We start from the raw sequence: 21,256 nt of genomic DNA on the forward strand, positions 1-21,256 counted from the left end.
GGCCTGAGGAGGCACATCCTGCTCTTGTACTCATGAGCAAGTCATGCTCCCACAGGAAGACGGATGTTCCTAACGAACACCCACCCCATACAGCTGCCTGAATGCCAGGGAGGAAACAGTCACCTTAGGGGAGTGACGGGGGAAATACTGACCACAATTGTCTACAGAAGGGCAGAAGGCTCCCAGGCCTCCCTCTCTACCAAAGAGCTCCTGGAGAAACTACTCTGTGATGAAAATGAAGTTGAACTTAACAGGCAATGACTGAGATGGTGGCTCTACTCCTATTCGTTCCTGTTTGCATCATCAATATAGCAGAGTCAGCTCTGAACAACCAGCAAACACGCCTCAAACTTGAGTCACTGGGATCCTCAGGCCTAAAGTGCTTTTGATGCAAATAGGCCTCTCCACACACTGCATAATTAACTGAATGTCCAACAGTAAACGAGCAAATACTGACAAAGCTGGGCCAGCAGCAACTTAACATTAAAGTAGATAGTTACAGAATGCATAATGAAGAGCCACCAACAACTCAACATGACTCATCAAGGGCCCTGCCCACAGCAAAGGCATGTCAGCAGCAGTCTGCGCAGGGTGGGGAGGTCGGGGGAGACCCTGAGCACGGAAGTTTGGGGCTCGGACTTCTCTGCAGACGCTGCCACTTTTTAGTTTCTGCAGGCCAAACTTTAGCAAACATTAATAACTCACTTGATGGGCTACTGATAAGTAACTTTTCATTATATGCACAGATGAATTTATTTGAAATTCTTTGAGAGTCACAAAATGGACCTCCACTGACTAGATCTGTCACGGCCTGAGCACCAGATGTGTTTGCCAAAGAGCAGTCCCGTGAGTCTAAAGCAAACCTCGAAGTCTCCCGCTGGGCAGTCAGGGACGGGCCCCTGCACAGGCTGCCAGCAACTTTCAGACACTAGCAAGGAGGAGAGCGAACCCCAGGAGGAGCCCTGGACGGGAGAACGTGACGCTAGTTTTCTCCCCATGTCAGCCACTTTTCAATGTCTCCTCGAGAAGGGCTCTGGTTAAATGGCTGAAGCCTGGGATCAGAAACCACCTCCAGGCCCCGGGCACCTCTACCCTCGTCACCGCCCAGAGGTGTCTCTGACACTGGCTGAAGCTCCAGGGACTTGGGGGTGATCACCGTCCTTACTGTCAGGCACCTGAAGTACAAGAGAGCTTTCTTTCGATAACTTTGCTCTGGTTTTGTCGTGAGATTATTGGTTTGTTTCATATTATTTTCTATAGTCAGTGCTTATGAATGAATTATTTAGCCAGTTCTACCATTCGCTAAGTCCTGGCTGGGATCCTCTTTATCGAGAAGGTCAAAGGGCATAAGAGGAAACTGAGGCAAGTGGGAAATTGCCTCAGGATCCAGCATGGGTGCTGAGGAAGCTAGAGAAGAAAAGGGAGGGTCTGGGCAAGACACATCTCAAGCCAAATGGAACGGGTCCTTATGAAAACAAGGGTCCCTAGGAAAACAACAAATCCCTATGAAAATAATACCTTGAGGAACATTCCTGCCTCAGAGGAGGGAGCATGCCCAGGTCTGTGGTGGTCAATTCTTGGGCCACAGCCATCTTCATGCAAGGCTGGCTCATTCCACTTTTTGCAAATACCATGGTATCAAGGGTCAAGATTAAGAACGGCCAGTATATTTTTAAAAGCTTGGGTAGCAGTATAATTCTTTGTTGGCTGGTTTTATAAGTGGCTATTGTCAGAAATAGAGAAATACCTTGAATCACAGAATCTTGAATTTTAGGCATTGCTTACCAAAGACACTGAATAGGTTTGCTCAGAAAATACACAGTTTGTACATTCTAACGTCAAGATGTCGCTCCCCATTCCCAGTGTGTTCCCTCTTCCTCCACCAGTATGTGGTCCCACCTTTATGACATTACACGCATGTGGCTTACACAGTAACACCATGAGTGAAATCTGAGTCTGGACGTGAGCTGACATTACAACAGTATAAAATCTCTGAGTGTAAGACCAAGGATTATCCAGCAAGGTGGGATCAGAAATAGCTGCTGTGGGTCGGACAGCCCTTTGCAATTAGACATGTCTTGCTGGGATTTCTTCCACTGAACCATGAAGTGAAGCACACAAGTACCTGGGGTTGGCCTCACGACGTGGATGAATGTGATGGAGAATGCTAACCAGAGGGCAGGGAGGAGGACCAGCCAGGAGGAAACTAGAGTCATGTAACTAAAGAGGGACTTTTTTTTGATGAGGAAGATTGGCCTTGAGCTAAGATCTGTTGGCAATCTTCCTCTTTTTGTTTGATTAAGACTGTCACTGAGCAAACATCTGTGCCAATCTTCCTCTATTTCATATGTGGGACACTGCCACAGCCTGGCTTGATGAGCGGTGTGTAGGTCTGGACCAGGGATCCAAATCCATGAACCCCTGGTCACTGAAGCAGAGAGTGCGAACTTAACCACTACACCACCAGGCCGCCTCCTAAAGGACCTTAATGTGCATGCCTGCAGCAAACACCTGTTAGTCATCACCTGTCGATTCTACCACGAGTGCCATTCTCCCAGCAGCGCTAGCCTACCAAGTCTTAAAACTACTCCAGAAAAGGGCCTCCCATGGTTCCAGATCAGGAAACAATCAGAGTAGGGAGAAGAGAATCAACTCTAGAGGGTGCTCCTTCCCCTTACGCCATTGCTGTCTGTTCCCCAACTCTGCCCTTTCATGCTCTCAGTCCTCTGCCCTGTCTCCTGGTGATGCTGGCTGATTCAGGACGTCAGGAGCATTTCCTGAGCTCCCGGTACATGACTTCACCTTGACATTCTGTACATTTCATCGTCATCTCCACTGTCCACACACATGGAACAAACCACACATCCACCTTGCTCACCACCTCATTACTGCTTCTTGCAATTTAGTTCATTTCACTTAATAATGTGCTGAAGTCACACAGTTTATTTTAGTGGCAATATGTATTTTTGTATCTCCATTAACTTAGTCTTATTCATATAGAATCATCAAGGCTCTGAAATTTTCCTTAACTTCTTAAATCATACTTTATTTTAAGAAGTAGATTATATGCTGTTATAGAGTTAATTAATAAATTTTGGCATTCACAAAAATCTTAGTATATATCGTGCATGAATGTGTAGCCTCCATTCTAATTACCACACATAGCATTCTTATTTGTTTCTACAGCAGCCTCCCCAAGACTGAATTTCCTCTGTGTTAGGTTTTGGTGATCCTACAGTGACAAATTAACCCCAACACTTTAGCAGTTAACACAACAAAGTAGAACGCCTCCTTCCCAGCAGGGACTCAGGATCCAACCTGCTTCCATCTTGAGCTGCTGTTCATCCATCAGAGGACAAGAAGGCAGCGGGGGGGGGGGGGTGGGGGGGGCGTTTAAATGCTTCAACCCAAACCAGAGTTAGGACCACAGGACACCTGCAATCAGGAAGGCACTTTCACGTAGCGTACTACCAGAACTGGCCTACGGCAAGAGGGCTGAGGAATGTGAGGGCCCTCCCCTGGCACCCCTTCTGCCACAGCTCAGGGCTGGACACACCATGGCATTTAGTAAACACTCCCCGGAAAAATGAAAGACACTGCTGTCCTCTCAGTTTTCACAGAAAGGTCATGGAATAATCGTGAGCCCTCCCAAGGAGCTATTACCTCCTCTTTCTTCCCGTTCCTTTCTCTTCTTTTTATGTTTAGATTGATTCTTGGTCTTCAAACTTCACCTCTGCTGTCCCTGGTTAAATGTGTAGAAAGGGAACTTACTGCCTCTGCTTCCCTTCCAGCCCCCTAACCATTTTGCCTGAAGAGATGTTGGCAGATACAATTGCTGTTTCCGCTCAGAAAGACCAAATCACACAAGCTGAAAAGGTCAGAGCTCGCCACCGGGGCTCCCAGGCAGCTGTGCGAATTGCCCTTAACAAATGATCAGGAAACAGAATGCAACTTTTCTTTTCCGTGGCTTTTCCTTAGGCCAGAAGCCCTTCTAAACACAGTTGCTCGGTAAAACCAGCCACAGGTGCCTAGTGCTCCTGAGCATGGCCACTGCTGCCAGGAAGCAGGAAAATCAATGGAACAAGGGGTCCTGGCATCAGGCCCGTGAGCAGAGGGAGGGGAGAAGATAGCGTGTCCTCCCTCTCTTCTCTGCTGGGCAGCACAGCGGCCAGGCCTCCACCTCCCGGGTTCCTCAGGGTGCTCCTCAGCCCTCAGGGGTTTCCACGGGGTTGGTGGGGGAGGACACAAACAGACCCACACAAGTGTGCACTTCAGGATCCTGCTCCTCTTTCAGAAACTCAGGGCAGGCCTGTAACCTCAGCATGTACTTTCAGTCCTCCATGCACCATTTGTGGAGCACCTGTGGTAACTCAGACCCTGTGCTGGTCCCCACAGCACGCAGAGGACCGCAGTTTGCATTTGGTTTTGCCATTCACTGAGATTCTGCACCAGGCACCTCATTCCATCCTCGTCTGTGCTGGGGTATGCACATATCAAAATGCATGTTGCTTTATCATCACTCATTTTTCTTCTACTGTCCTTTATGTCATAGCATCATATTCATTTTTTTAAATTCTAGTGTGTTGGGGATGCTGTAATTTATTAATCCCATTTCAGGGCACAAAAGGGGGCATTACAAAATATTTGTTATAAAAAGGGCCCCAGTCCGAGAAGCTTGAGACCCCCTGTCCCAGCCAGTGTGAGACCATCATCAGATGACTTTCTGAAGAAGTGGCTGTGGACTCGGGTCTTGAGGAGCTCTGGCACTTGGGCAGGGAGGGGCTTTCAGGTTTGGCACAGGAGCCGGAGGGAAGGAGGAAGACACAGAACAGAAAAGCCCCGAGCAAGTGCATGTGGGACCCTTCAGACAACATTAACTGCCCAGGGCCAGGCAGACACACACCAGCCAGCAGGACTCAGGGGGCAGTGTCCAGGACACACCCCCCTGGATTGAACAAGGCTGCTGTCTGGGAGATGTGAGGTGTCACCCTGGTCCCAGTTTGTTCAGGAAAAAGACAGAAACATGTAAAAATGGTTGGCCTTTCATTCTTATGTCTTTGGGTGCTGGTATCACTACTTCCAACAGAAGATAAATATGGAAGGCAGACTCACACTCAAGGTTCATGTATGACCCAGGGCAGTGGGAAGAAGTCCTGTGTAGTGATAAATAAAGGAAAAGCAATAGTATATACTAGAGCATATGAGGAAGCCATTTGGTTTAAAACTAATTCGGCCTGACCTTGTTTTTCCAAAAGGGCCAGACGTGGCCTGTCGAGCGTACATTGCACATCTGCTTTAAACATTTACTATGTCCCCAAGACAAGAATGATGCCTCTAAAGATAGGGATGTAGCTTCCCCCATATTGGCACTTCTTTGAGGACAAGCATCTCTTCCTGGAAACTAAGGATTAATTACTGACCTGCCGTACTCATCTCGTGACCACTGACCTTCTGACTACTGACCTGCTGTGCCAGCCAAGCTTCTCGTGACAGAAGTAAAAGGGACATTCCTGTCACAAGTGATATTTGCTCTTTGTTTCAAGACAGTATATAACCACTCTGTACACCTTACTTTGGTGCCCTTCCTTCCTTGGGGAAAGAAGACCTTGGGCTAGTCCTCAGATCTGGCTTATAATAAACTCACCCCAATTTTGATTTATAGATCAATTATGGATCATTGACGTTGACAGTCATTAAATGATGGATTTGCAAGGGGAGTAAAGCCCCCAGATGAACCCATGTCACTGTGTTTCTGAAGAATTTAGTCAGAATATTTGTCACTTGACAAAGGAGAGGACAGATTTCATCAGGGACAAGATCCCCTCCTTGGGTAGACAAAGAGTCTCCAGCTGCTCTTCACGTGCAAGTCCACCGTGATTAGGTGAACTCGTCAGGTGCTGCCAGAGCCTCTCTCTGTCCTCCCTGGCCCCGCCCGCCCTGAGCATGCCTGCCCCCAAGTCCAGTTCCAAAAGCTAAGAGAAGAAGTGAATAAGAAGAATCAGGTCCCGTGGCAGTGTCCAGCCCGTGGTGTCCAGCCACTGCCCTTTCTCTAGCCTTCTCCCCTAGCAAGGGTCAGCTGCTGTCCCAGCCAGCATCCTGTGACCCAGCACAGTGGGCTGGGCCGGACACGCTCCCTGAATGCCTTACCAGACCGAGCTCCTTTAAGTGACTGGACAGACTGGCAGAGGTGCCTCGGGGGGACAGCCTGTGCCAACAGGCGGCGGACATCTCTTCACACCCCAAGTGAAACACTGCTCCACTGGGTCAGCCTGCAGCAACTCTTTATTTTTGCTGTGCTTCCAAGAGTTTGGTTATTTTTCTCCCCCCAAATGCCTTACTTGGCAAATTTTACTGAACAAAGTGCCTGGAAAAAAGCGCCAACAACACAACTCAGAGGCACCCCTTGAATAAAGGCATCACCCAGAAAATGCACTAAATTAGAATTTAATTGCTAGAAATTACTTTCAATTACTAAAAATTACAACACATTATTTGTTGAACAGACACATTCTTTCACCACCATTAATAATTTAAAATTGCTAATTGCATGTAATTGTAAGTAATTTTGTTCTTTGGTGAGAGGCAAGGTGCTGCATCGTGCACACGGCTTTGCAGCGCTGGGTCCCACCCTGGCACCTCCACCTGCACCAGCCTCAAGGCAGGACCTCCCAGGAGAGGGAAGATGCCACCATCGGGCCCAGGCAAGGCCAGGGTATGGCAGCCTCATGCCCCTCGGCCACTCAGGGACAAGGACACCTTCCCTACAGGAGAGGGGACAAGGGCGCCAGTCCATCTGCACTTCTGAGAGGGTGAGTTTGTGTGTTCAATTGAACCCAGATTCTCCAGAAAAGCAGCGTCTTGCTCATCAACATCCCCATCACCTTACAACCCTACAACCACCTTCTGATCTGGTCAGCTTTCTGTCACTGCTCCCAGAAAGTTTTCTATTTCAGCCAAATGGGTCTCAACCAACAGTCTCCAAATGTGCCTCTCATCTTCCCTCTCCGTCTGTGGCTCTCTTCCCTCCCCAGGGTTCTTTTCCACCTGCAAACCCTCCTATCCTTGGAGGCACAGCTCCTTCCCGGATGCCTTCCTGACCAACTGGCCCTGAGGGCTCCTCCCCATCGCCTGGTTCCCTTCCACACCTGTCCCGACTGCACAGCCTTGTTGGTACCTTTCCTCCTTATAAGCCTGGCCTGTAATTAACCACAAGCTCCCTGAAGGCTGCACTGAAGCTTCCAAAGTCCCCACAAGGAGCCACACCAGGGCTCCAGGGGATCCATGGACCAAGTGTTCTGATCTGGGAGTCAGGCTCTGCCCCTCTGGTTGTGCCCTTGGCCGCCGAGTCCTTCTGTGGGACCCACCACAGCCCCTTCCTCTGGACCCATCCTTTCTCACAAAAAACACACATGCACGCACACTGGCACATTCTCATTCTCCAGACCTAACCCTCCCACAGGTGCCAGGATGGCAGGAAAGTGCACCTTCATGCACAATTTGATCTCTCTCTCATCTGCTTTAAAGACGGCATGTTCAAGCAGGGGCAGCTTCAGTTTTGGAAAGTGCCCTCCAGAACCACCTCTGATCCCCCACTGGGTTCCTGGGACACCAGTTGTGGAGGGATGGCCTGGAGCTGCGAGGAGTTAGAGCCCTCGGCCACTGGATGGGGCCACCGTGCTCCGGACCACAAAGTGAAGAGCCCTGGGTCAGAGCACAGCCCAGCGCCGGGCCTTCACTTGGACATTCCCCTCCAAGTCCAGTCCCCAGTCTGCAAGCTTCGTGCCTGCTGTCTGAACGAGACAAACCTGGAAGACACTGCACCCTGAAGTCAGCAAGCAGCATGGGGCGATGCTGACAGGAGAGGAGAAGGACAATAACTGTGCTACCCCAGGTTTCCACCTCCTTAGGGCAGGTCCCTGGACCAGTCAGGAGTACCACCTTCATAACCCAGGTGAGCACCTCCAACGATGGAGAGGGCAGCTCTGAAGCCAGCGGCACACTGGCTGTGGGTGCTCACGCCAGGCACTCCACATTGTCAATGTGTGGTATTCCAGTAGCCCAGCCCAGGCTCAAATGTCCTGTCTCCAAAACTGAGTTGGAAAAGAGGAAAAGACATGTTGTCCCCGCTCCTCCCTTCCCAATTTTTGACGCTCCCTAGGGCCCTGGTCTCCCAGCAGCACCACACTCACGTGCCTCTCCTCGCTGGCCCTCAGGAGAAAAGGAGTGTCCACAGCTTTATCACACATGCATTTCATTCCAGTCCTAACGACAGGAAGTGCCCCAAGAAGTGCCACACTGGAGGGAGGTGCCAGGAGGACAGAGGTTGGGGGTGTGGTCCCGCTCTTCAGGGTGGAGCTGGGAGAAGCACTGCCAACTCCCCTTCTCCTCTCTGTCCTGCGCCACCTTGTGCTTCTCATCTGGGGAGGGCTCTAGGTGGCATGAGCCTGGCACATGTTCCAGCCCAGGATCCCTCTCAGAGAGCATGCGCCAGAGGGAGAATTGCCTGTGGGGAGCAGGCTTTGTTCCCAGGCAGTCCCTACATGTTTAGCAACAGGAAGGAAGGTTGACTCTTCACCTGGGTGCTCCTCAGAGAGAGATGCGTGTCAGATTCAGAGGCATCACTCTCCCAAAATACCCAGGTGGCTTCAAGAGACACAGCTGGGGAAGAGACGGGGCCCATGCCTGCTCCTCCAGCCTCCCCATAGATGCTTCCAGAAGAACATAGGAATCTCCCTCCAGAAGGCAATTTCTCATGGACAAAGTAGTGGGGACTGCGTGCAGGAACCACCTGCCTCCCACCGCATCACCTCCCACGCCTTCTGGCAGGAAAGAAGGACTCAAAGTCAAATCCCACCATTGAAAAATAACCAATATGATCAATAACCAATACGACCCCTCACTTCCTGATTTGAAGTGACATGTGAATTGACCCCACTGAGTGTACCCCACAACACAAACCTTGGCATGACCTCATGGTTCCACAGCAGCTCCTGAACTGCCCTAAGATTCCTGAAAACAATTTGCTCTCAAATAGTTAAACTTGTTTAAGGCTTTGGTCAGCCCAGTCCTTTCTCCACAGACCTCATGAATATAAACATCTGCCTCTCTGTCGCTGGAATATCACAGATCCTAAATCCACAGCCTCCCTGGGCGTTTGTTCCCAACACAGAGACCCAACCAGAAGCGGGAGCTCTCTCAACACAGAAGACCAAGCTCAGAGAGGTGGTGCGCTCTCGTGAAAAACTAGACTTCTGGTGGTGAATACAATGTAGTCTGTACAGAAACAGAACTATAGCTATGTACACCTGAAATTTATATAATGTTATAAACCAACATGACCACAATAAAAAGTAAAATAAAATAAAATAAAATAAAATTTGCCAAGGGACAGCTAAAGAACATCACCGCTGGGAAGGAGGCGGCGGCTCGCTGTCAGAGCCCCATGTGGGATGGGGTCCCTACTGGGTGGGGTCCATAGGGTTCCGACAATCTGCTGAGAGACAGACAGGAAGGAGGGGGCAGGAGGAGCTGCAGGTGCCTCCCGGCTTCTGTGACCCACCTGGAAATTCAAGACAGTCCCATGACTCTGAAGACGCCAGTCTTTACACACAAGTCATCATTATGTATTTAACTGGCCCTCTCTGGGGGCTATTTTTTGAAACTAGGTCTTTGAAGACCTTTCCTTATGGCATTGAGATAAAGGGAGAAAGAGCAGAGGTTTATAGAGGGAAAAAAAGAGCAGATAAAAAGAGAGGCAGGAGAAGAAAGGAGTAACAGATGACAAAGGAGGAAGAGCGGGTGAAGGATGCGCACGCCTGGCTCAGACTCCGCCTGTGTGTTTTTCCACCATCCTAGATTCTCTGAGCTGGTTCATTAACTTAACAGGAGAAAAATCACAAGCCTCGTACTTTCTGAGGACCACATTATCAATTTTTAAATTTTCTCAAACGTTGAACAATCTAAGCATTTTTGCAGAGAGAGTTTACCTGTTGAGTTAAAACTAGAGGAATAAAAGCTTACTGGGAGTGAAGTGAAAAGAGCGCAGAGGAGTGGGCAGGCCTGGCAGCAGCGGTGGTGCCGGCAGGTGTTTGTTGGACCCACCACGGTGCTGCCTTGAAATGGAAACTAAGACTAGTGTAAGGACAGAGCAAACACTTAAAAGTGTCGCCTTTGTATCTTCATCACATCATTTACTTATGTTTCTGTGTGGTTTGGAAGCACCTAGAACATCAGAGTGGCACACACATTCCTAAGTAACAAAGCCAAACAAGAACAATGTGATTTCTGAGAACAGGGTCACCAACCAATCGCAAGACTGGGCAGAGCCACATGGACAGGAATTACATCCTACCAAGCATTGTCACACCCACCATCTCCTGGGACGCTCCCAACAACAGGGTAAGTCAAGATTCTCCTGGTTTGACAGAGAAAGGAACAGATTTAGCCTGGTGAGGGGCACAGGGAGTGAGTGGACACATCAAGCCCAGCTCCTCTGACATCAGAATACTGGCTTTTCATTCCCCTACATTCCGATGAAGAAGACAGGAACCAAAATAAGCACAGTCACTCTGGCACCACGTCCAGAAAGCCAAAATCCCTGAGGGGCTGCATTCCCCAACCCACACTCCTGTCAAAGACAGTTCTCTCCATAAAGGCTTATGAATCAATAACAGATAAAACCAGAATAAATCCTGCTGGTTTTCTTGAGACTTAAATCGTCTCAGATGCCCTGACCCTGCAAACTCATTTTTGCTAACAGGAGAAGTGGGATTTACATTTTAAAGTGGGGACAAAGGCCATTTCTCCTGAACTGAGGTTCCCAGCTCAAAGCCCAGCCATCATCTCCAAGACTTTGTGGGCCTCATGGAAATTCACCTTTTAAGAAACCCAGACACCTGTCCGGGGGAAGAGTTTTCTGTCTGGATAAGGTTAGAGGATGCTGCATCTTGAGAAGGGGTTCTGGACCCTGATTAGTGAAGCCTCAGGATTCTCCCACGAGAAGCCCTTGAGTAAGGTCTGAGTTAGCCTGCTAATACATCTCTGGCATTAATAAGCCAGTTACTCTCAGGAGTGGCTCTTTTTTAAAAGCACTGAAAGAGAAGAAATTACACATCTGCCCAAGAAAGCTTCAGGATATCTTTTCTGCTATTTCTAAACAAATTCTCACCCAGCACATGATCCTAAAAACCACAACTGAGTAACCAGTCTTTTCTGGGGTTTTGGGCAAGTGTATTACCCAAAGCAAGAGGAGAAAATACATTTTTTTTTGAAATCTAAGGTGAAGCAAATGTCTTTGAGAATCCAATGTGAGGCTTCACCGTGGACATGAAAGCAGTTACACCGAGCTGTGGGGCAAAGAGCGCAGATACGTGAGGTATAGACCCAGGAATTCTGTCTGGTCAACCATCCACAGACCCAAATCCCGGGGGCAGTGTGTGAAGACTTCCTAAGGCTCACTGGCTGTTATTGTAAATCTGAGATAATTACACTTATTTTGGAAGATATGTTGAGTAGTAAATGGGATGACAGAGGCAACTAGCTGTGCACCCGGAATGCAGCTTGTCAGCATCTCTCCCCTTCCCAACCCTCAACCCCAAGAGCAGGGCCTTCCACCCCCCGAAGGAAATACACTGAAAGAAAGGATACAGGAAAGATGGCCATGCAGTCAGGTAGAGGGAGCATTCGACTGTGTGCATGAAAGCAGCCATGCTGGCACATGCCATGTATGAGTTTATATTCATCACAAGGAGCCACGCACACAACTTCACCAGGCAGCAGCCATGACAGGAGAAGGCGCTCCTCTTCAGGGTGACTGACAGTCATCTCAGGCCAGCCGCCCCGACCCACAGGCAAGAGGAGAGAAGTGGGTGAGTGGGAACATGCCCCATCTGTTCACACTCTCTTCAATCAGAGCCTTTCAGCCTCTCAAGGCCAAGATGCCCCGGGGCCACAAAGTCTGCCTGGAGGAGCAGAGAGGGAGTGAGAGCTGAGAGGCCACCGCATCACTTGGGCAACTGGCTCCTCTGCAGAAACCCAGAGCTCACTTCCCTGCCCGGGCTGGGGGTTGGTAGCGTCTCTGTGGTGGTAGAAGAGGGCGGGAGGTGAGTAACAGGACTGGGGAGCTCGTTCTGGCCTGTCAGACTAGCCACGGCATGTCGGCACTCCTGGATGGAAGGTGTGTCCTTCACCATCAGACACCAGCCCCACCCCATCTTCACCCCGCAGTGGACACGCCGGAAAGATGCTCAGCAGTACTGCAGGACATAGCGCGACATGCCCTCCCCTCCAGTCACACGACGCCCTGGCTCCCACCCCAGTGGTCTCCCTGAGCACCCAGAAAAACAGAAAATGTGAGAAACTTGGATGAAAATGCACTCCGAGTACTTATGTAGAATCTAGGAGAAGCAAACACTAAAACGGTCTACAGTTTAAAATGGAATTTTTTCCTTCAAAATGTGTACTCCTTTTTAAAAATTTTTGAATTTAAGGAAATCAAAAGCAGATCATATGTTAAACAATTACATGTTTAAAATATGCTTTAAAGAGATAACTACATTTTGAGGTCACTGTGTTTCCACTCTAGACATTCTTGAATTCTCTCCAGCACACTTATACACTTGCATATTTGCATATATCAATGTTTATGGATTTGTGTCCAATATACATTGTTTATAAGTTTGATCCAAGTATAAGCCAACCCCACGTGACTCAGCATTGGCAATTTTTTATATTTAAAAGGAGTAATAATAATAATAAATAGCCAACAATTTTTGAGCACTTCTTACATTTCTCAGTAACTCCATGAGATAGGTAATAATCATAAACTCCCACTGTACAGATGGGAAAACTGAGGCACAGACATTACATAAACTCACACGAGGAAGAGCTAGGATTTGAACTCAGGCAGAGCCCACACTCCTAATCACTCACTGCTGAGGGCATTGAAAACAATTACAAACTGTCCTTGCATTTCTTAATGATGATTTAAGAGAACTCTCAACTCCCGGCAGCACTTCTTAGAATGTCGGGTCTTTCTCTCTGCCTCTCCTCTCTAGGCCCCCTTAGGACTTTCCCTGACACCCCTAATCCTCACTTATTGCTGGCCGGCCCCTCCTCCCCCTGCACATGCGCCTTCCCACAGGAGCACGTGCCCCTTCCCGCTCCTCTGCCAGAACGTTCCTGAGCCAGTGGGTTAAGGCTACGAGCATGCACACAGGAATAACTGAAAACCTGACTGCCTGTGTATACACACAGCAAGACCACACGGGCTAAAAGCAGGCACGTGTACATACACGCTCCCTTCTCAGACACTTGTCTACACTGTGTCTGGGCCTGTCCCTCTGTGCACATCAGCACCCACGCCTTCTCCGCCCTTGTGCTGATGTTACCCTGCACTGCAAGAATCAAAAGGGTGGCAAGACCCTCCCAACAAGCACTAGCCATCTCCGTAATTTCCTGGTTTTGATTTTTGTTTGATTTTGTTTTGGTTTTTGTTTTTTCCTATTTGCACCCAGTCTTGCTTGCTCTCAGTTGAAAATTGTAAGATACTCCCAACGAGCCCCGGTGTGGCCACACTGGTGAGATCCACCAGCCACCATACAGGCCCAGTCATCATACTCTGCCTGGGGCTGTGTGGGAAGAAGGGCACTAGAGACACCCTGGGGCCAAACAAAAGGGGGATTTAGGGAGCCCTCGGCTGGAGGGATGTGTCCACACTGTGAGGGGAGAGGAGGATGTGCTGAGGATTGTGGCGAATGAGAAACGCCAAGGCCCAAGCATGGCTTGTGAATTGAAGGTGGCAAGAGAAACTAGCAAATGGCTGATGGCCACACTCCTCGTGAGGACGAGGAGCAAACCCCTGGAGGTTCCTGACTCTGCCCCACTCAACCCACAGGAAGAAGAGAGTGAGAACTTGATTCCCCAACTCTGTCCAGAGCCAGTTCTGGCAGTTGGGCCACCTGGAGAGGCCCGGGCACTGGCAAGTAGGCCCCACGCTTTCCTTCTTCACCATCAGCACTCAGCATCCCCAGTCTCCTCCCCAAGAGTTGGCCCCGTTTCTCCTCATGTGACCTGTCATCCCTTCCTTGCCCCCCCACCCCCCCACAAAGGGCCTCTGTGTTAAGCCATAGGGTGTGGAAGGGCTTTACCTCCCCACCCGTGAGTGAGTGCTGGACGCCCACATCCACAATAGGTGCTAACTCAGCTCCTCGTTTCCTGTCTGTGAACAACACCCAGTCCTCGGCTAGGTGGATGCAGTGAAGAACACTCACACTGAGCCAGGGAGCTGCAGCCATTCCTGGGCTGGACTCACGTCCACCTCTGAAGGACACCAAGTGTTCACCTTCGAGGCCGTGGGGTCAGCACTGTGGTGCCATCTGCTACACAAAATGAGTTAAACAGAACTGAATCCTGGTGTGCAGGGAGACTGTGAGCACAAACATCCATTCATGACAATCAAGAAAACCCAACTCCACCTCTTAAACGTTCTCTTGTTCTGTGAGCACCTTCTACTTTGCCCAGAAGAGCATGGCATCACTCTGTTACTAGTCTTCTCTGCTTGGTGGGGACTTCTGGAAGGGACCAGTGGTGATCCATCTCCATGTCTAGAAACATCCAGAACATTCCATAAGTGTTGGCTGACTGGATGTGGGAAAAGTTGTATTCAGATTCCTAAAGAAGCCCAACAATAAAACATGGGGACTCTTGGCTGGGAGGAGGAGATCTGCTGAGCCAGAAGCAGAAAGCATGTCCAAGTCAGCTGCGTTTCCATTTTGGGGGGAGGTGGGGGCATTCAGAACCATGCAGCAAGAGAAAAGGCTCATCTTCATTCTGTTCCATTTGGTAATGCCAGTAACCACTTCCATTTATATGGCATTCAGTGATTGTCTAAATGCATTCACCAATATTAACCCATTCAATCTTCACAACAACATTTTTCAATGTGGATCCCGCTCTGTTACTTTGTATTACTTGCGATGTCTGATCATGTTCTTGCTTGAGGATTGTAGACAAACTCATGGTACAGAACTGCACATATTTGCAGATCTGGGAAATAATGAAGCTATCATTTATTGGAGTGTGTTTACATCTGTTTTATTTTATTTTTCAGTCTAAGTTCTAGAAGCCCCTTCCCCTCTTAGTTTTGGTGAATAACCTAGATTTTGGTTAGTTTCTAATGTTTTACAGAAGGTGTTTATCCATCTCCTTTTTCTCTGAAAATTTGAGATTCACTGGGTTAAGTAAAAAAGAGTTCTGTGGCAAGAATGCAATCCCAGGACAGCTGAGAGAGGTGCTGGACAGAGCCGACGCCCCACTGCCTGGCCTACTGCCCCGGTTTGCACTAATTCCTTAGAGGCTTATACAGAGTAGAAAGAATCCTCTGTCTGCACCAATGTTCCAGCACTTTGTAATCCAATTCCTGACTTCAGATAAAAGTGACTTCTTCATATAGCTTTGTCGTTTACCGTACAGCCAGCTAACACCCCGAGAACCCTACCAAACCACAAGAAAGTTTAATTCGAGAAGAGAGAGATGACAGAGGGAGAGGAAGAAGAGGAGGGTAAAAACCATTTCCAAAATGAGAGGTCCAGAAATCAATTTGTAATTATCTGCCCACAGGAGTCTAAAGGCTTCTATTTGATAAGGCAAGTAATACACAAGCCCGTAATGTGAATTATTTCAAAGAATAAAAGCCTGATTGTCTGCATGACCCACATAGCTTTTAGTGAGATTTAAGACAAAAATTACATCCCATATAGCCCATAAATGGATCCCCCCTCCACCACCTTCCTGCTTCTCTCAGAAATACAGGTTTTTCTGTGCCATCTGGGAAGTTTCCAGGTTTCAATAGTTCTCAATTTCCTCTTCCGTTGATACATCTAATTCTCTTGAGGGTGAAGGCTCTGTCGTGTCTGAAAGGAAGCCTGCATGAAACAAAGATGGTCCCTACTCCAGGACATTCAAAAGCAGATGCCAGCCCGCCTCCTGACATGGGTCTTCCATTAACCTAAATCAAGCTTTTACCTTTTTAAGTTTTAATAGGGATGAAGTCTACCTGACCTCATACTTTAAAACTAAAAAGCAAACTGTTTAGTTTGCATCAGAAAAAAATGCAAGCTTTTAAAGCATTCAAATTTAAGAAATCTAGTTTTAATCAGAAGGGTAGTATATAGTTTGTCAATATTTCCTGAACCTACAAGGATATCTAAGCATCTTCTGAAAAACAAAAATTTGATTCTCAAATGCACATAAATAAGAATGACTTTGCTTTGCCCCAAAAGTGATGAAACTGTGTGGGAAGACCTTGTTTTCACTTCTGGTCTCCATATTTGTAGTCAGTCTTTCATGTAAATTAAAGGTTCACTCTGGTGTCAGCTACTTGTATCCTAGCTTGCGATGACAGAGTTCCATTTTCCGCATCTGCTCTGCCTTGAGAATAAGGCATGCGGCTGCCCACCATCAGCTCCTGAAAAACAAGCTGCAACATCAGAAGTGCAGCTGCAGGGAACTGCTGGAGGCCAGCGACAGGACAGGGCGGGCAAGGGGCCAAGCGGAGAACCAGTGGGGGAGTTGTGATGGAGGAGGGCTCCGGGGGAGGGAGCTGACAGGTGGGAGAAGCCCAACATTGAAGGGACATGGAACTTGGACTATATCCATGTCTGTCCGTCCATTTTACTCTCCTGGCTGAGAATCCGGGTGCACAGCACCCACTAGACCCGGCCTCGCTGGCACTTTACTGTATTTTCATGGTAATATATTTGTTCACTGATATCGAGCAAAGTTATCAAATCATCATACTGTCAACCTTCCTTGACACCTTATCAGATACTATGTTTGAGTTGATTAAAATAGTTATATAAATGGAAAGATGAATTTCTGTTAATCAATCTAAAACTCCTTGGCCCGTCCTCTTATACCGAACTGTCTGTCTGTCTGAGCCAGCCAATGGAGCAAAGTGTGTGTATGAGGGAACAGAGGCTCCAGGCTCCTGGGCCCCACAGTGCTCCCCAAAGGACTGTGCTTCTTAGACAAAACACTGAGAACCCGAGAGAAAGCCAGGTTTGGGCGGCTGGGCAATGGGAGGGACCAGTGAGTGCTGGCCAGACAGCAACATTCTCAAGTCCTTGAATATCTTAGAAAATATGAGATCTTTACATCCAAGACATACATCTTCTTAGTTTTTTGAAGAGATAATGGTGAAAACGCAATGTGCAAAGTAAAAGTCCATTTGTTTGGAATATTATATTTCCTTTTAGTTCAGCAACCCTCGGCCTACAATACTATGAGGTCACCTTGATCATTCTTTCTACTTCTTTAAAAACAGAGAGAAAAGTTTGTCTTGGAAAGTGTCTTCATTTAATTAAGACTCCTTGTTTCTCCTTTGATTGCAAAACTCACCAGTAAGCAGGGGTCCTTTAGAGCCAATAAGGAGATGTTACAAGCAAATAGGGACCTAGAAAAAAAATACGGTTCAGGAGGATTCTTACCCAACAGGAGAAGATGGTCAATGTATAGTCACACAAAGGCTTTTGCAGAGGTTAGATTGCTAGGCACACACTGCATGTGCCAGTGTTTCAAACAACACTGGTGCTCTATGACTATCCATTCCAATGGTTGCGCTCCCTCCTCTCTGTGGGGGGTCGCCCATGTTTGGGGTAGTATCACAAGAGTATAATTTGTGGACAGAATGGATGTCCCACTATGAATGTAGGCTACGCTCAGTGAATTCACAAAAACAACTTTTTGAAAATTTAGGTATATGACATTTTTAATGGTTATAGACTTATTCATGTTTTCTATACCTCTGTGAGTCACTTTTACTTGTTTATAGTTTTTTTAATTGCCTCTTAACACTTCTTAGAACAAAGGTATTAGTGGCATTCTCCTTGATGTTTAAACTCAGCTTACCTAGAACGAGACTTCCTTTTCCTCATAACTGTGTGCGTGTGCCCTTCTGGTACTACTGCTGACACACGGAAGTCCATCTGGCTATAAGGTAGTATGTTTGTTTCCTTGATGCTTGCCATCATTTCTTTATTTCTTATTTTCTGCTCTTTTTTTCATTATTACTTTCTTTCTAATGTCTTTTGCTTGCTCTGTTGGCCGTTTTATTATTCAATTCATTATGAAATGTTTCATGCATACAAAAAAGAACAAGACAACATAATAAATAGCCTGTACACACCACTGCATTATGTAAGAAATAAAACCTTACATTTGAGATCCCCTCTGACTGCATCTCTCTCTTCGCCTCATCCCAGAGGTGACAACTATCCTAATATCATATTCAACATCCCATATATTCCATTATATTTCCATTGCATATCTAATTTCTCCTAAACAAGATACAGTACAGTTTTACTCCTTTAAATCCACCAAGTCTCAGACTCTGTATTCTGTGCAATCTTGCTTTATCTGCTCAACATGTTTGTGAGATGCAGACACAATCCATCAGTTTGGGTTACTCCACAGTTTTGAATCACTCTCTGGCTGATGGATGTTTGGGTTATTTCCATTTGTCTGCTGTTACAATAGATAAGCAATGACTGTCATGAAGAGGTTTCCTGAGGCAAAGATAGATAATCCGGAGTAAATGACTAGAAGTGAAAGAGCTGTGATATCGAATTTTCACTTAATTTTTTCTGTTGCCAAAATACCACATAAAATGGTTGTATCAACTGTGTCTAAATATTTCCAATTTGCCCTAGATTCTGGTCAACCCTTGGGATTGCCAGATTTTCATTTTTACCAATCTTACAGTTATTGAATTAATACCTTGTGATCTTAACTTCAATTTCTTTGATTTCTACTGAGGTGGAGCAGCCTTTATTGCTTACTGATTTGTGAGCATTCTTTACATTCTGGGCATTGATTATTTATTGGCCATATACACAGCCAAATCTTCTTCCTGTCTGTGGCTTGAAGAAGATTTTCATTTTCTCATTGGTGTGCTGACACACAAACACTTTAAATTATAGTACTTCCGTCTTCTCTGGTCTTTTTCCTCTATGGTTTTTCCTTTTGCACCTTTTTGGTGGGATCGTGTCACTCCTGAATTACATGCTTTAAAAGTTCCCTCAGGGAGGTCTACTAGTGGGAAACTCAGTTTCCATTTGTCTTTTCTACTTTTACTTTTAGTTTCAGCTTTAGTGGACATGTAATTCGAGGTGACAAGTCTTTTCTCTCAGCATTTAAGGAATTCCCCCACTGTTTTCTGCCTTTATTGCTGTTGAGAAAGGGGCGGTATAAATATCACTCTTTCTTAATGTATTTTGCCTTTTCTCCTTGGTTGTTCTTAAGTCTCCTCTTGGACTCTGGTCTCCTACAGTCCTATTAGGATGTGTCCACCTTCAATTTTTATTTTGGAATCTCCTGCTGGGAACTCACATCCTCCTGCAACCTCGAGTCTCAGATCTTCCTGCACTTGTGGAAGTTCCTCAGCCTTTCCTTCAAATATTGCCTCTCCTGGTTTCTCCTTATTCTTTCCTTCAAGAATTCTGACTTGACATCACTTGAATCTTTCATCTCTTTCACTCTCTATGCTGCATTTTTGGAGATCTCTTTAGACCTGTACTCCAGCTCAATAACCCTCACTTCTTGGCTATCTAACCGGCTGCCTGGCCCATCCACAGACTTTCTAGTCTCTACAACCATATTTTCTATTTCAAGAAGTTCTAGTTATTCTGTTTTAACCTGCCATTCCTTTTTCATTGTTTCATTTCTTTATTATTGCTTACATTACTTCCTTATTAATTATTTCAAACGGTGAATAGGTAGCCTCTTGCAACCTATTCCATTATTTCTATTCTCACAGCCTCGATCTTTTATCTGTTGCTTCTTCTGGCTCATTCTAGTGTGGCAGTTCCTCCTGTGGTCTTTACTGTTCGACTGTTTGAGTTGGGGTATCCAGCTTGTCTCAGATCCAGTCACCACAGCGTGGCTTCCACTTGCTTCTGGGATCTCAGTGGTTCTGAAACATTGTCCTGATAAATGCAGTCCTCTAAGAAGCAGCACATGAACACTTCCTTCAGTAATGTCAATTTTCAGAATAACTTCAGAGATTTTCCTTCACGAATTGTCCTCATAATTTCACATAAATAGCCTGGTTTCTTTTTTGTATAATGTTTCTCACTGAAAAGCTTTCTGATTGTTTCATAGAACTGCAAATCGTATTTAGATGTTCTAAACATCTCCACACACACAGCTGGATGCGGCCCTTGTCCCACAGGGCAGGCTGGGGTCCTCAGCAACCTGCCAGTGACCCAGCCAGGCCACAGTTAGAAGTAGCACACAGAGTGCAGAGCTCTGTCGGCCAGAGCCCAGGTCCCTCCAGGGAGCAGAATGGCTGGTCTCCCAGCTTTCTGCTCCAGCTGCACCTCCTCCACCACCACCCCCAGCATGGGCGCTGGTGCCAAAAAGTTATTAAAAAGGAAACAGACAACAGAAATGAAAAAAACTAGGATAATTAGGTGTAGAGGTGGGGGCCTCAGAAATTGCTGATTCTAGCCTGGAACCCAAGTGGGAGGCAGCAGCCTGCATCCATCCCAGGGACAATGTGCTGCAGCTGCCAGAGTGGCTCTCATGGAAATTTAGGATCTAGGGTCCCTCTGGCCAGGCCTAGGCCCAGAGGGAGAGGGAGGGGGTCTGAGTCCAAGCAGGGCTGTGTTCCGGTGCCATGCAATTAAACGACATTTCTGCATTGGAAGGTTACTGGATGAGTGTATGGATATAGATTATTGATTGGCTGTATCTCAATGTGTGGCAGGGTGACACATGCCTTGTTTAGCTGTCAGCAATGTCCAAGGTATGGCATGAAGTAGCTTTAGCATTGTTGGATCACGTCTTTGCTAGAATTCTAGTCAATTTGGTACTAGCCAGCAGCACAGGTAACTACTAAGGAGGCATCCTTCAAGCTGTGCATAAATCAGTGCCTCTTCTGTTTGCCCAAATGTTAGTCTGCCTTCCTGTGCTCCTTCTGTCTAGTGTGAAAGCAGTTTCCTGAAAGTCCAACCAGCAATTCTTCTTCCCTCACACATGCTCAAGGCTCCTCCCTCAATGTGTTAGTAAATACAGAGTTAAATGAACATAACTACTACCTAAGCTTGAAGAATGCATTGACTTTAGATGCCACTGGTTCAGCAAAGTTTGTGGACATTGCTTCCTGCTCCCTCTTTTCATATCCATTTCTTACATACTTTTGTGGTAAAAAGCATGTGCAGGCTCTGACGGATGGGTGCATGTCATTTTCTGAATAGGA

At 47.0% G+C, this 21,256-nt stretch overlaps 1 protein-coding gene across 8 annotated transcripts in view; it reads right to left on the minus strand.

Moving 5' to 3' along the window:
• The window catches only part of PTPRN2 (protein tyrosine phosphatase receptor type N2), a 924,814-nt gene that overhangs the window by 645,993 nt on the left and 257,565 nt on the right, over window positions 1-21,256 (minus strand). For 2 of the 8 annotated variants that reach the window (XM_070618097.1, XM_070618096.1), the window contains exon 4: window positions 17,398-17,452. The exons of the other annotated variants lie outside the window; for them this stretch is intronic. The gene's annotated coding sequence lies outside the window, so the exon portion shown is untranslated. The remainder of the gene's footprint in view (window positions 1-17,397; window positions 17,453-21,256) is intronic. 8 annotated transcript variants of the gene reach the window in all.

The sequence above is a fragment of the Equus przewalskii genome, chromosome 4 (assembly GCF_037783145.1).
Source record: "Equus przewalskii isolate Varuska chromosome 4, EquPr2, whole genome shotgun sequence".
NCBI classification, from domain to species: Eukaryota; Metazoa; Chordata; class Mammalia; order Perissodactyla; family Equidae; genus Equus; species Equus przewalskii.